Source organism: Lolium perenne, chromosome 3, assembly GCF_019359855.2.
Source record: "Lolium perenne isolate Kyuss_39 chromosome 3, Kyuss_2.0, whole genome shotgun sequence".
Classification (NCBI taxonomy): domain Eukaryota; kingdom Viridiplantae; phylum Streptophyta; class Magnoliopsida; order Poales; family Poaceae; genus Lolium; species Lolium perenne.
Window position 1 is genome coordinate 120,990,497 of NC_067246.2, and position 15,049 is coordinate 121,005,545.

Sequence of the window (15,049 nt, forward strand, 5' to 3'; positions counted from 1 at the left end):
CCATTTGATCAAGAATTGGAGGATGAGGGGATACAATGTGGTAAATCAGTGATGTGCATAAGATGTGCAAGGATTGTCATTTGAAAATAAAGAATTTATTTGAAAGGGATTTGAAACACCTCAATTGGGAATGAACTCAAGTGGAATGGAATTTGAAAATGTTGAGAGAAACTAGTTGGAACATAGGAAGTCAAAATGTTCTACTTACTTTCTCAAGTGAAGTAGAGTTTTTCTCAAATGTAAAATAAGCAAGAGGAAGACAAGAAATGGTATAGGTACCATAAACAAGCCTTTTGTAAAATGGAAAACAAAATAGAAAATAATGTTTTAGAAATCAGTACTTGGTAGAAATGGGATGAAAAACAAAACCCATTTCAGTTCTTTGTTTTCTTTGAAGAAATATCCTGAAAAGATTTTATAAAACTAGAAGTAGTTTTGTGATCAAAACTAGAGAAGGAAAAACAATAGGGTTTTTGAGAAAGAAAACTAATTTAGGGAGGAGTGTTCTCAAGGGTAGATGGTGGCCTCAAAATGTACCCATCATTCCCAATCTTGGTTTTGTGAAGATTAAACTTGAATAAAAACAAGAGGTAAAAGTGAAGGAAGTGATCTTGAGGTAAAACATTGGATAGGGTACAAGATCAAGTTGAAAATATGAGCTGCAAGGATTGACTGAGACATGCAAGACGTGGAGGTTGAAGAGGATGTTGCATAGATGAGATCCATGCATTGAGGTCAACAATAACAGTGGTGGTTGCTTAGATATCAACTGCCAAAGTCTGGAACTTATAAGCTTGCCAAAACAGATTGTTGACTTGGCTTCAGAATCAACCTATGATGAGTGGGTATAAGAGAAGGATGTGATGAGGGTAGATGATCCCAAATTTTGGATTCAAGGATGGTTTGAGCTGGACTAACACAAATAGGAATATCAAGATGGCACACTCATGTTGCCATCAGGAGAAGAGTTTGATGTAGTAAAAAGGAAAACAATTTTACCTAAGTCACACATGTTTTTTTATTAGGTGAGTTGTATGTTTGACCACTAGAGGTGTTGTTCTTTGAGGTACTCAACACAGAACTCAACATGAAATCAAGACAATATATCTAGCGGCAGATCAAAGCAATTCATCACAACAAATAAATCAAGGCAACTCATCTAAATTAGTCTATAGAAAAAGTTTTTGTTCCCCCTAATTTTTGAAATATGGACAATTAATCAAGGTTTCAAAAGTTGGGGTGTTACAGTTCCCGCTCAGTACAAGTGAAGGCTAGCAATAGACTAGGGAGCGACAAATCAAGAGAGCAGTAACTGTCATAATCATGCTTGCGGCAAAATAAATTAACGGAGGCATAAAAGTGATACAAGAACTCTGAAGCAATATAGATCATCGAGGCTTAATTGACTTTTTGTTCAGTCATATGCATGCGTGAGCATGTGCCAAGTCGATATAAATGAATTATTCAGAGGAGGATACCACAATGCCATACTTACTTATGAATAAAACAATGCAAACAAACATACATGACATGCTACTCATATTAATAAATTGGAGCTAAACATGAGAGATCATGAACTACTAGACTTTCTCAAATAACATATACCTCACATGAACCAACTAAGCATGCTCACATGGATGAGTATATGTACAAAAATGAAAACAAATAGAGTTCATACCAGCCTCTCACCACAATCCAATTGTTGTAGATTGTCATTATTGCCTTTTCACTTGTGTAGCTTGGATAATATGAAATGAAAACCACGCTCCAGCCACCGAAGACCATTGAACTCATAAAGAACTTTACAAACCAAAGAAGAACAGCAAATATTTTTGGTGTTTTCAAATTGCAAACAAGAACAAAAGGAAACAAGCAAACAAAGCAAAATCTTTTTGGGTTTTCTTATAGCAAACTAGCAACAGCAAATAAAGCGAAACAATTGCAAAAACCAAAGCAAACAAATGGTGAAGAGAAACAACAGAAATATTTTTGGTCTTTTTGCGTTTTGGGAAGGAAACAAAGCGAAAACAAGAAATAGCAAACTAAAAGAAACACAGAAAAGCGAGATGGCAGAAATCTGCCAAAACCTGACAGCAGTACAGAAACCGATTTTTACAAAAATCTTACGTTGCTCAGATCGAAAAGTGTTCAACTAATGAAAGTTAGATAACAACCTGGGGAACCTGCACAAAAATTGGCAGCTCAAGATGACGCTCTGGCTATTTTTGAGAATGTTTACGGTAACATTCCAGAATCTGTTTTCAGGCAGCACTTCCCCAAATATCATATTCCTCTCATTAGAAAACCACTCAAACGAACAAAACAAGTATGTGCAAGTATCCAGCAACCATAATATGCAAAGAATGAGTGCTGCCGGTATACCTCCCCCCAAGCTTAGGCTTTTGGCCTAAGTGGAGTTCAATCCCATCGATCCCATGAAGTAGTGTCTCCGTAGTATGACGAAGATGGATCGTATTCCGGGTATGTGCTAGAAGAAGCACCCGGATATGTGACGGTGTGGTCGTAGGAGGCCCCGGCGTCCTCGGAGTCATGTTGCTGGTGGAAGTCTTTTATCTTCAAATGCTCATCCACTTCCTACTTAGTGCACGACCATGATTGCCTGTCAATACTTAACAAACCTAGTTGGGGAAGAGGAATTTCTTTCTCATCCCCGTCAGAAAACAACATTCTATACACCATATTATCTAAAGTAGAATCATTGGTAACAAAATGATGACTCTTCATAGCAACAATATCAAGTTTCCTAGGGGCCAATGGCACATCATTAGGATCAATAGGAAGATTTAGATATGTTAAAACACGCAGTGCGATAGTTCCTCCAAAAATAGGCCCCCTGGTAGTCAGGCGGCGAGCAATAAGAGCACCAAGGTGATAAGATGTTTGACCAGTAAGTGCAATATTCAAGAAAGCAAGATGGTAACTAGAAATGTTGCTAGTGTTCTCCCTACCAAGAATGCTAGTAGCAATGTAGTATGCAAAATACTTAATGGCGGGGAGTTGAATGTTCCTTATCTTGCCACGCTGAATGGTGCGACAATCATCATCGGTAATCCCTCGATAGAGCTCCAACAAGTCCCGGGGGTTGTCATCAATCCTACTTGCTGTACCTACAGGGGCAATATCCAATGCACGACAAAAATCCTTCAATTGCATAGTAATAGGATTACCATAGATCCTGAATGCAACCGTCGGCTCATATTGTTTGTTGTTGAACTGGAAACTCTCGACGAAGATTTTGGTGAGCATATAGTATTGCTCCCTTTCATCTCCCATATAGGTGGTTAACCCTGCCCTGTTGACAAGGGTTAAGAAATCCTCCAATATCCCTGCATTCCTTAGAAAATCATAGCATGGAAAAGTCGAAGCATTAGGAGGCCCGTTGTCCTCTTCGGGCGCGAAGCTAGGCGCGATGATGTCTTCATTGTATGATCGCCTAATCCGGGTGGCGGCCCTGGAAGGCCTCCCGGTGCTGGTTGTCCCTTTCTTGAACAACTCTCCAAAGTTAAACTTCTTCATAGCTTCTCTGAAATTTTTAACAAATGATATAAAATTTGATTTGGTGACATATAATTGAGGGAAACTACCATAGGAACTTGCTAGAGTACTAATCATGCATCAAACTAGTTTCTACCACTTAGAACAAGCATGCAAGCTCACTAAACATGTTACCTACAGCAGCAAAATATTCAAGATATACTCAACCAAACAAAATTCTACTTGGATGGGTGGAGGAGTCACATACCGAAGAGCAAATGTGCCAAATTTCAGACAGAAATCTGGGCTGAGCAAAGAGATCGAGAAATATGGAGCTCTGGAGCAAAAACGCGAAAGAGAGGAACTTGGTACGAGTTTTTTCGGGAGAGAGAAGGTGCTGGGAGAAAGAGATGACAAAGTGGGGCAAAGGGGGGCCCACACCACATGGTGGCGCGGCCACCTCCTTGGCCGCGCCGGCCTGTGGTTTGGCGCCCTCTGGTGCCCCACAGGTCATCCTCTGGTGCTCCCAGGTGCCTCGGCGAAAAATAGGACCAACGGTATAATTTTTGTGAATTTTTGAAAATTTTGAAAAACGCACATTTCTGGGTATTTAGTTTATTATTACTGGCCAGGAAAATTTTTGAAATCTTCAAATAACTAAGGAACTTTGCAAATTAAAAATGCTACAGCAACTAGAGCAAGTGGAGGAAGAAAGATATGTTGTTTACCTCCTCTATGCATATAAAAAGTATCCGTTAACAAGGTTGATCAAGTCTTGTCACCAAATAACTTTTTCATAGCATAAGAAGAAATAAACCTCAAATCAATCATGTTACCTTGAATTGTATTGATATGGATCCAATCACGAGAGTTTGATATTCTTCTTTAGGCTCATATATAGGACAATCAATAGTTCCCACTTTGATAGTTCTCACATTAGAAATAGTATTAACTCCACACGCTTTTTCAATCCTCTTGGGAAAATAAACGGTATGCTCCCTATCATCAACATTGAAAGTAACCTTTCCTTTATTGCAATCAATAACAGCCCCTGCGGTGTTAAGAAAAGGTCTCCCAAGAATAATAGACATATTATCATCTTCAGGCATTTCCAACACAACAAAATCAGTTAATATCAAGCAGTTAGTAGTAACTTGAACAGGAACATTCTCACATATACCAACAGGAATAGCAGTAGATTTATCAGCCATTTGCAAAGATATATCAGTAGGTATCAACTTATCTAAGTAAAGTCTCTTATAAAGAGAAAAAGGCATAACACTAACACCGGCTCCCAAGTCACATAGAGCAGTTTTAACATAATTATTCTTAATAGAACAAGGAATAGTAGGTATACCTGGGTCGCCCAACTTCTTTGGAATTTTGCCATTGAAAGAGTAATTAGCAAGCATAGTGGAAATTTCCTCATTGGGGATTTTCCTTTTGTTAGTAACAATATCTTTCATATACTTTGAATAAGGAGGCAATTTAATAGCATCAGTCAAAGGGATTTGCAAGAATAAAGGTTTCATCCAATCACAAAATTTATTATAGTGTTCTTCTTCCTTTGATTTTAGTTTCTTAGCAGGAAAAGGCATTTGCTTTTGCACCCAAGGTTCTCTTTCATTACCATGTTTCTCAGCAATAAAGTCTTCTTTAGTATACTTTTTATTTTTAGCATGCTTTTCAGGTTCTTCTTCAACCTCTTCTTTATCAGGAGTATCATTCTTATCATTATCATTATCATTATCATGTTCGTTACCACTTTCAGTTTCAGCATCAGAAATAGAAATACTATTAGGATCATTAGCAGGTTCAGAGGATTCTACAACATTTTTATGTTTCTTCTTCTTTTTCTTCCTAGAATGAGCACTAGGTTCAATGCGTTGAGAATCTTGTTCAATTCTTTTGGGATGCCCTTCAGGATATAGAGGATCCTGGGTAGAGACACCACCTCTAGTTGTTACTTCATAAGTATGTTTCTCTTTAGAATTACTCCCTAACAAGTCATTTTGCACTTTAGTGAGTTGATCAATTTGAGTTTGAATCATATGGAAATGCTTAACAAGCATCTTAACATCATTGGAGGTTCTCTCCACAATATCATGCAATTCACTAATAGCTCGAGAATTTTCCATTAAATGATTCTCTACTCTCATATTAAAATTTTCTTGCTTAACAATATAATTATCAAACTCATCTAAGCATTGTGCAGGAGGTTTTGAATACGGAATATCTTCCCTAGTAAAGCGTTGAAGGGAGTTTACCTCAATCATGGATGAAGGGGGAATTATCTCACATATATCTTCTATAGGAGGTAGATTCTTCACATCTTCAGATTTAATACCTTTCTCCTTGAGAGACTTCTTGGCTTCCCTCATATCTTCATCATTCAATTTAATTAAACCCCTCTTCTTCAATATTGGCGTTGGAGTTGGTTCAGGCGTAGTCCAATCATCATGATTCCGGCTTATTTTAGCCAATAATTCTTCAGCGTCGTCTGGAGTTCTTTTCCTAAAAACACAACCAGCACAACTATCCAGGTATGCCCTAGACTCAATGGTTAGTCCGCTATAAAATATATCAAGTAAATCATGCTTTTCCAGATCATGCTCAGGCCGAGCTCTAATAAGAGAGCAAAATCTCACCCAAGCCTCAGGCAATTTCTCTTCATCTCCCTGGTCAAAATTATAAATTCTCTGCAAAGCAATATGTTGAGCACTAGCAGGAAAGTATTTGCGGAAGAAAACATCAAGCAATTCTTTTGGACTTTTAATAGAATTAGGTGGCAAATTATTATACCAAGTTTTAGCGTCATCCTTTAATGAAAATGGAAATATTTTAGCAACAAAGTAAGTACGCATCTTGACATCATCAGAAAACAAGCTACTTAGAGTAGATAACTCAGTCATGTATTCAACATCACTTTCTTTTTCAGTACCACAAAAGGGTGTTTTCTCAACAATAGCTATATGAGATAGATCAAGAGAAAAATCATAATCTTTATCCCTAATGTTTATAGGAGATGTGGCAAATTTAGGATCAGGAGACAGTTTATATCTAACAGCATGTTCTGCAAGCAACTTTTTAATTTTTCTTGCATCAGTAGTAGCATTGCATTTTTCAATAAAATCATCATTAAGCTCCACATAATCTTCATCAGGATCATCACTAAAATAATCAAGTTCAGGTGAATTAACAGGTGTAGTAGCATTAGGAGTTTCAGTATTTTCAATTTGTCTAGACCTAGCAATTGTAGCATCTAGAAAGGATCCCAAAGAACCACTATCATCAAGCACAGTAGAAATATTATCAATATTATGAGAGTGTTCAGATTCAGCAGATGTACCCGCATGCGAAGCATGTGGCGGTGAAACAAGTTTATCAATCACAGATGGTGAATCAAGAGCAGCAGAGGTATTCAGAATTGTACCTTTTCTTGTAGTGGATGGTAATATGGCGATCTTAGTATCGCGAGGTTTACCCATGATGGAGAATTTGCAGCGAACAATATCAATCCAAGTGAACTTCCAAATAAAGCTATGCTCCCCGGCAACGGTGCCAGAAAATAGTCTTGATGACCCACAAGTATAGGGGATCGCAACAGTCTTCGAGGGAAGTAAAACCCAATTTATTGATTCGGCACAAGGGGAGACAAAGAACACTTGGAAGCCTTAACAGCGGAGTTGTCAATTCAGCTGCACCTGGAAACAGACTTGCTCGCAAGAGTTTATCAGTAGTAACAGTTTTATAGCAGTAGCAGTAGTGAAATAACAGCAGCAGAGTAACAGAGACAGCAGTAGTGATTTTAGTAAACAGCAGGATTAAAATACTGTAGGCACGGGGACGGATGACGGGCGTTGCATGGATGAGAGAGACTCATGTAACAATCATAGCAGGGCATTTGCAGATAATAATAAAACGGTGTCCAAGTACAAAGCAATCAATAGGCATGTGTTCCATATATAGTCGTGCGTGCTCGCAATGAGAAACTTGCACAACATCTTTTGTCCTACCAGCCGGTGGCAGCCGGGCCTCAAGGGATACTACTGGATATTAAGGTACTCCTTTTAATAGAGTACCGGAGCAAAGCATTAACACTCCGTGAACACATGTGATCCTCACATCACTACCATTCCCTCCGGTTGTCCCGATTTCTGTCACTTCGGGGCCATCGGTTCCGGACAGCGACATGTGTATACAACTTATAGGTAAGACCATAAACAATGATTATCTTGATGAAACAATAACATGTTCAGATCTGAGATCATGGCACTCGGGCCCTAGTGACAAGCATTAAGCATAACAAGTTGCAACAATATCATCAAAGTACCAATTACGGACACTAGGCACTATGCCCTAACAATCTTATGCTATTACATGACCAATCTCATCCAATCCCTACCATCCCCTTCGGCCTACAGCGGGGGAATTACTCACACATGGATGGGGGAAACATGGCTGGTTGATGTAGAGGCGTTGGTGGTGATGGCGGCAATGATCTCCTCCAATTCCCTGTCCCGGCGGAGTGCCAGAACGGAGACTTCTGGCTCCCGCGACGGAGTTTCGCGATGTGGCGGCGTTCTGGAGGGTTTCTGGCGACTTCGACTTCTCTCCGTGTGTTTTTAGGTCGAGGACGATAAGTAGTCCGAAGGAGGGCGTCGGAGGCCGGCCGAGGGGGCCACACCACAGGGCCACGCGGGCCCCCCCTGGGCCGCGCCGCCCTATGGTGTGGAGCCCTCGGGCCTCCACCTGACTTCTCCTTCTGGCTCCGTTAGTTTTCTGAGAAAATAGGGCCTTCTGCATAAATTCCGAGGATTTTCCCGAAAGATGGATTTCTGCACAAAAACGAGACACCAGAGCAGTTCTGCTGAAAACAGCGTTAGTCCGTGTTAGTTGTATCCAAAATACACAAATTAGAGGCAAAACAATAGCAAAAGTGTTCGGGAAAGTAGATACGTTTTGGACGTATCAAGCGGCTCCCATTTTATTTTTATTTTTGGGTGGCACTCTTTCCAACCTTTCTTTCACAAACCATGGCTAACCGAATCCTCGGGTGCCTGCCAACAATCTCATACCATGAAGGAGTGCCTTTTTATTTTAGTTTTATTTAGATGACACTCCTCCCCACCTTTGCTTTCTCAAGCCATGGCTAACCGAATCCTTCGGGTGCCGTCCAACAATCACATACCATGGAGGAGTGTCTATTTTTGTGACATTGTGATGGTTAATTAACTTGGGACTGGGAATCCCATTGCCAGCTCTTTTTGCAAAATTATTGGATAAGCGGATGAAGCCACTAGTCCATTGGTGAAAGTTGCCCAACAAGATTGAAAGATAAACACCACATACTTCCTCATGAGCTATAAAACATTGACACAAATCAGAGGTAATAAATTTTGAATTGTTTAAAGGTAGCACTCAAGCAATTTACTTTGGAATGGCGGAGAAATACCATGTAGTAGGTAGGTATGGTGGACACAAATGGCATAGTGGTTGGCTCAAGGATTTTGGATGCATGAGAAGTATTCCCTCTCGATACAAGGCTTAGGCTAGCAAGGCTATTTGAAACAAACACAAGTATGAAGCGGTGCAGCAAAACTCACATAAAAGACATATTGTAAACATTATAAGACTCTACACCGTCTTCCTTGTTGTTCAAACTCTTACTAGAAATTATCTAGACCTTAGAGAGACCAATTATGCAAACCAAATTTTAGCAAGCTCTATGTATTTCTTCATTAATAGGTGCAAAGTATATGATGCAAGAGCTTAAACATGAGCACAACAATTGCCAAGTATCAAATTATCCAAGACATTTTACCAATTACTACATGTAGCATTTCCCGTTTCCAACCATATAACAATTTAACGAAGAAGATTCAACCTTCGCCATGAACACTATGAGTAAAGCCTAAGGACATATTTGTCCATATGCAACAGAGGAGCGTGTCTCTCTCCCACACATGAATGCTAGGATCCATTTTATTCAAACAAAACAAAAACAAAAACAAACCGACGCTCCAAGCAAAGTACATAAGATGTGATGGAATAAAAATATAGTTTCACTAGAGGAACCTGATAATGTTGTCGATGAAGAAGGGGATGCCTTGGGAATCCCCAAGCTTAGACGCTTGAGTCTTCTTGAAATATGCAGGGGTGAACCACCGGGGCATCCCCAAGCTTAGAGTTTTCACTCTCCTTGATCATATTGTATCATCTCCCTCTCTTGATCCTTGAAAACTTCCTCCACACCAAACTCAAAACAACTCATTAGAGGGTTAGTGCATAATCAAAATTCACATGTTCAGAGGTGACATAATCATTCTTAACACTTCTGTACATTGCACAAAGCTACTGAAAGTTAATGGAATCGAAAAATCCATCAAGCATAGCAAAACAGGCAATGCGAAATAAAAGGCAGAATCTGTCAAAACAGAACAGTCCGTAAATACGAATTTTATTGAGGCACCAGACTTGCTCAAATGAAAATGCTCAAATTTAATGAAAGTTGCGTACATATCTGGGGATCACTCACGTAAATTGGCATAATTTTCTGAGTTACCTACAGAGAATTAGGCCCTGATTCGTGACAGCAAAGAAATCTGTTTCTGCGCAGTAATCCAAATCTAGTATGAACCTTACTATCAAAGACTTTACTTGGCACAACAATGCAACAAAACTAAGATAAGGAGAGGTTGCTACAGTAGTAACAACTTCCAAGACTCAAATACAAAACAAAAGTGCAGTAGTAAAATCATGGGTTGTCTCCCATAAGCGCTTTTGTTTAACGCCTTTCAGCTAGGCGCAGAAAGTGTGTATCAAGTATTATCAAGAGACGAAGCATCAACATCATAGTTTGTTCTAATGATAGAATCAAAAGGTAACTTCATTCTCTTTATAGGGAAGTGTTCCATACCTTTCTTGAGAGGAAATTGATATTTAATATTACCTTCCTTCATATCAATGATAGCACCAACAGTTCGAAGAAAAGGTCTTCCCAATATAATGGGACAAGATGCATTGCATTCAATATCCAAGACAACAAAATCAACGGGGACAAGGTTATTGTTAACGGTAATGCGAATATTATCAACTCTTCCCAAAGGTTTCTTTGTAGAACTATCAGCAAGATTAACATGCAAATAACAATTTTTCAATGGTGGCAAGTCAAGCATATTATAGATTTTCTTAGGCATAACGGAAATACTTGCACCAAGATCACATAAAGCATTACAATCAAAGTCATTGACCTTCATCTTAATGATGGGCTCCCAACCATCCTCTAACTTCCTAGGAATAGAAGTTTCGCGATTTAATTTCTCTTCTCTAGCTTTTATGAGAGCATTTGTAATATGTTTCGTGAAAGCCAAATTTATAGCACTAGCATTAGGACTCTTAGCAAGTTTTTGTAAGAACTTTATAACTTCAGAGATGTGGAAATCATCAAAATCCAAACCATTATAATCTAAAGCAATGGGATCATTGTCCCCAAGGTTGGAAAAAATTTCAGCAGTTTTATCACCGCTTTCGTAGCTTTAGCAGTTTCAGGCAGTTTTTCACGCTTTGCATTAGAAGTGGAAACATTGCTAACACCAATTCTTTTGCCATTAATAGTAGGAGGTGCAGCAACATGTGGAGCATTAGCATTACTAGTGGTGGTAATAGTCCAAACTTTAGCTATATTATCTTCTTTAGCATTTTCTTCTCTTTCCCACCTAGCACGCAATTCGGCCATCAATCTTATATTCTCATTAATTCTAACTTTGATGGCATTTGCTGTAGTAACAATTTTATTATCAATATCCTCAGGTTTAGCAGCCATTTTATTAATTAAGGAAGATTGTGACGCAGACATGTATGAGATTCGGCTTTCAGCATTTGCAAGTTTAGTTTGCAATCCAGAGATCTCCATATTCAGATTTTCAAGTTGATTTCCTATATTCTTCAACAAGGTAGATTGTTCATTCATAGTTTTAGTAAACAATTTATTTTGATCATATTGTGATTGCATAAAGCTCTTGGTGGATCTTTCAATATCTAACATCTTTTCCTCATTAGGTGAAACATATCTACCATAAGAGTTACCATTAGTAGGATATGGCCTAGAATCATTGTAATTGTTATTTTTAATGAAATTCACATCACCATGTTCTTTTTGAGCAACCAATGAAGCTAATGGAACATTATTAGGATCAACATTAGTCCTACCATTCACAAGCATAGACATAATAGCATCAATCTTATCATTCAAGGAAGAGGTTTCTTCAACAGAATTTACCTTCTTACCTTGTGGAGCTCTTTCCGTGTGCCATTCAGAGTAATTAATCATCATGTTATCAAGAAGCTTTGTTGCGTCGCCTAGAGTGATGGACATAAAGGTACCTCCAGCAGCTGAATCCAATAGGTTCCGCGAAGAAAAATTCAGTCCTGCATAAAAGGTTTGGATGATCATCCAAGTAGTCAGTCCATGGGTTGGACAATTTTTAACCAAAGATTTCATTATTTCCCATGCTTGTGCAACATGCTCATTATCCAATTGTTTAAAATTCATTATGCTACTTCTCAAAGATATAATTTTAGCAGGAGGATAATATCTACCAATAGAAGCATCCTTGCATTTAGTCCATGAATCAATACTATTCTTAGGCAGAGGTAGCAACCAATCTTTAGCTCTCCCTCTTAAGAGAAAGGAAACAATTTTAATTTTATAATGTCACCATCTACATCCTTATACTTTTTCATTTCACATAATTCAACAAAATTATTAAGATGGGCAGCAGCATCATCAGAACTAACACCAGAAAATTGCTCTCGCATAACAAGATTTAGTAAAGCATGTTTAATTTAGAAGAATTCCGCTGTAGTAGCAGGTGGAGCAATAGGTGTGCATAAGAAATCATTATTATTTGTGGTTGTGAAGTCACACAACTTAGTATTTTCAGGAGTGCCCATTTTAGCAACAGTAAATAAAGCAAACTAGATAAAGTAAATGCAAGTAACTAATTTTTTTGTGTTTTTGATATGGCAAACAAGATAGTAAATAAAGTAAAGCTAGCAACTAATTTTTTTGTATTTTGATATAGTGCAGCAAACAAAGTACTAAATAAAATAAAGCAAGACAAAAACAAAATAAAGAGATTGGAGGTGGAGACTCCCCTTGCAGCGTGTCTTGATCTCCCCGGCAACGGCGCCAGAAATTTAGCTTGACACGCGTACAGCACGCGACCGTAGGGAATCCCAAGTGGAAGGTGTGATGCGTACAGCAGTAAGTTTCCCTCAGTTAGAAACCAAGGTTTATCGAACCAGTAGGAGTCAAGAAGCACGTTGAAGGTTGATGGCGGCGAAGTGTAGTGCGGCGCAACACCAGGGATTCCGGCGCCAACATGGAACCTGCACAACACAACCAAATTACTTTGCCCCAATGTGACAGTGAGGTTGTTAATCTCACCGGCTTACTGTAACAAAGGATTAGATGTATAGTGTGGATGATGATTGTTTGCAGAAAATAGTAGAACAAGTATTGCAGTAGATTGTATTCGATGTAAAAGAATGGATCGGGGTCCACAGTTCACTAGAGGCGTCTCTCCGATAAGAATAAGCATGTTGGGTGAACAAATTATAGTTGGGCAATTGACAAATAAAGAGGGCATGACCATGCACATACATGATATGATGAGTATTGTGAGATTTAATTGGGCATTACGACAAAGTACATAGACCGCTATCCAGCATGCATCTATGCCTAAAAAGTCCACCTTCAAGTTATCATCCGAACCCCTTCCAGTATTAAGTTGCAAATAACAGACAATTGCATTAAGTATGGTGCGTAATGTAATCAAGAACTACATCCTTAGACATAGCATCAATGTTTTATCCCTAGTGGCAACAACACATCCACAACCTTAGAACTTTCTGTCACTGTCCCAGATTTAATGGAGGCATGAACCCACTATCGAGCATAAATACTCCCTCTTGGAGTTAAGAGTAAAAACTTGGCCAGAGCCTCTACTAATAACGGAGAGCATGCAAGATCATAAACAACACATAGATAATAGATTGATAATCAACATAGCATAGTATTCTCTATTCATCGGATCCCAACAAATACAACATATAGCATTACAGATAGATGATCTTGATCATGTTAGGCAGCTCACAAGATCCAACAAGGAAGCACAATTAGGAGAAGACGACCATCTAGCTACTTCTATGGACCCATAGTCCAGGGATGAACTACTCACTCATCACTCCGGAGGCGACCATGGCGGTGAAGAGTCCTCCGGGAGATGATTCCCCTCTCCGGCAGGGTGCCGGAGGCGATCTCCTGAATCCCCCGAGATGGGATTGGCGACGGCGGCGTCTCTGGAAGGTTTTCCGTATCGTGGCTCTCGGTACTGGAACTATTATCGACGAAGGTTTCTTATAGTCGGAGAGGTAGGTCAAGGGGCGACGCGAGGGGCCCACACACTAGGGCCGCGCGGCCAGGGGGTGGGCCGCGCCGCCCTGGCGTCTGGCCGCCTCGTCGCCCCACTTCATATCTTCCCCGGTGTTCTGGAAGCTTCGTGGAAAAATAAGATCCCGGGCGTTGATTTCGTCCAATTCCGAGAATATTTCCTTACTAGGATTTCTGAAACCAAAAACAGCAGAAAACAGCAACTGGCTCTTCGGCATCTCGTTAATAGGTTAGTGCCGGAAAATGCATAAATATGACATAAAGTATGCATAAAACATGTAGGTATCATCAATAAAGTGGCATGGAACATAAGAAATTATCGATACGTTGGAGACGTATCAGTGGAATAATATATAAAGAACAATTGTCAATTTTAGGTTCTACAGAACATGGTTGATGATTACTTATACTATACTTCAAAAGAATAACTTTTGAAGAACATGTTAATTAAGAATTAATGAGTATTTCAAAGAAGGATTAGGGCTTCTAAGGTTTGATTGACATTTGTACTTCAAAAGAATAACTTTTGAAGAACAGGTTAAATAAGAATATGAACTACTATACATAGGAGCTATGGCTTTCTAGGGTTTACTATTGGATTCATTTAGTTCACTAATAGGAACTAGTTGGGTTCTTTAAGTAGAATGGGTTTATATGTAGCAAGTATTGATAGGGTTATTACCATGGTTTCCCATATACATCATATCAAAGGATGGTTATTAGGATGGTTCCATAGGCTTGCTATTAGGTTTACTATGGCTTCATATTTGCTTTACCAAATAATCTCTAATGGTTTCTAAGCTAAGTGGCTTATCATTTCCTAAGTAGGGTTTAGTGGAATAGAAGCATGTGTTGTGTATTGTTACATAAGGTTGGTACTAGGGTTTATCTTATGGTTCTACTAGGGTTTAATGATTGAGGTTTATCCTAATGGTGTGGTATAATGGAGTGGTGATCAATGGTACTAATCCAATTAACAAGCTAGGGTTTACATCTAGGTGGCACTAGTGAATCATATAGGTTTCAACAAAGAATATGGACATGAAATGATAATCTTATGTGACTTGGTTTTATGATAGTAGATCCTGAGCATGTATT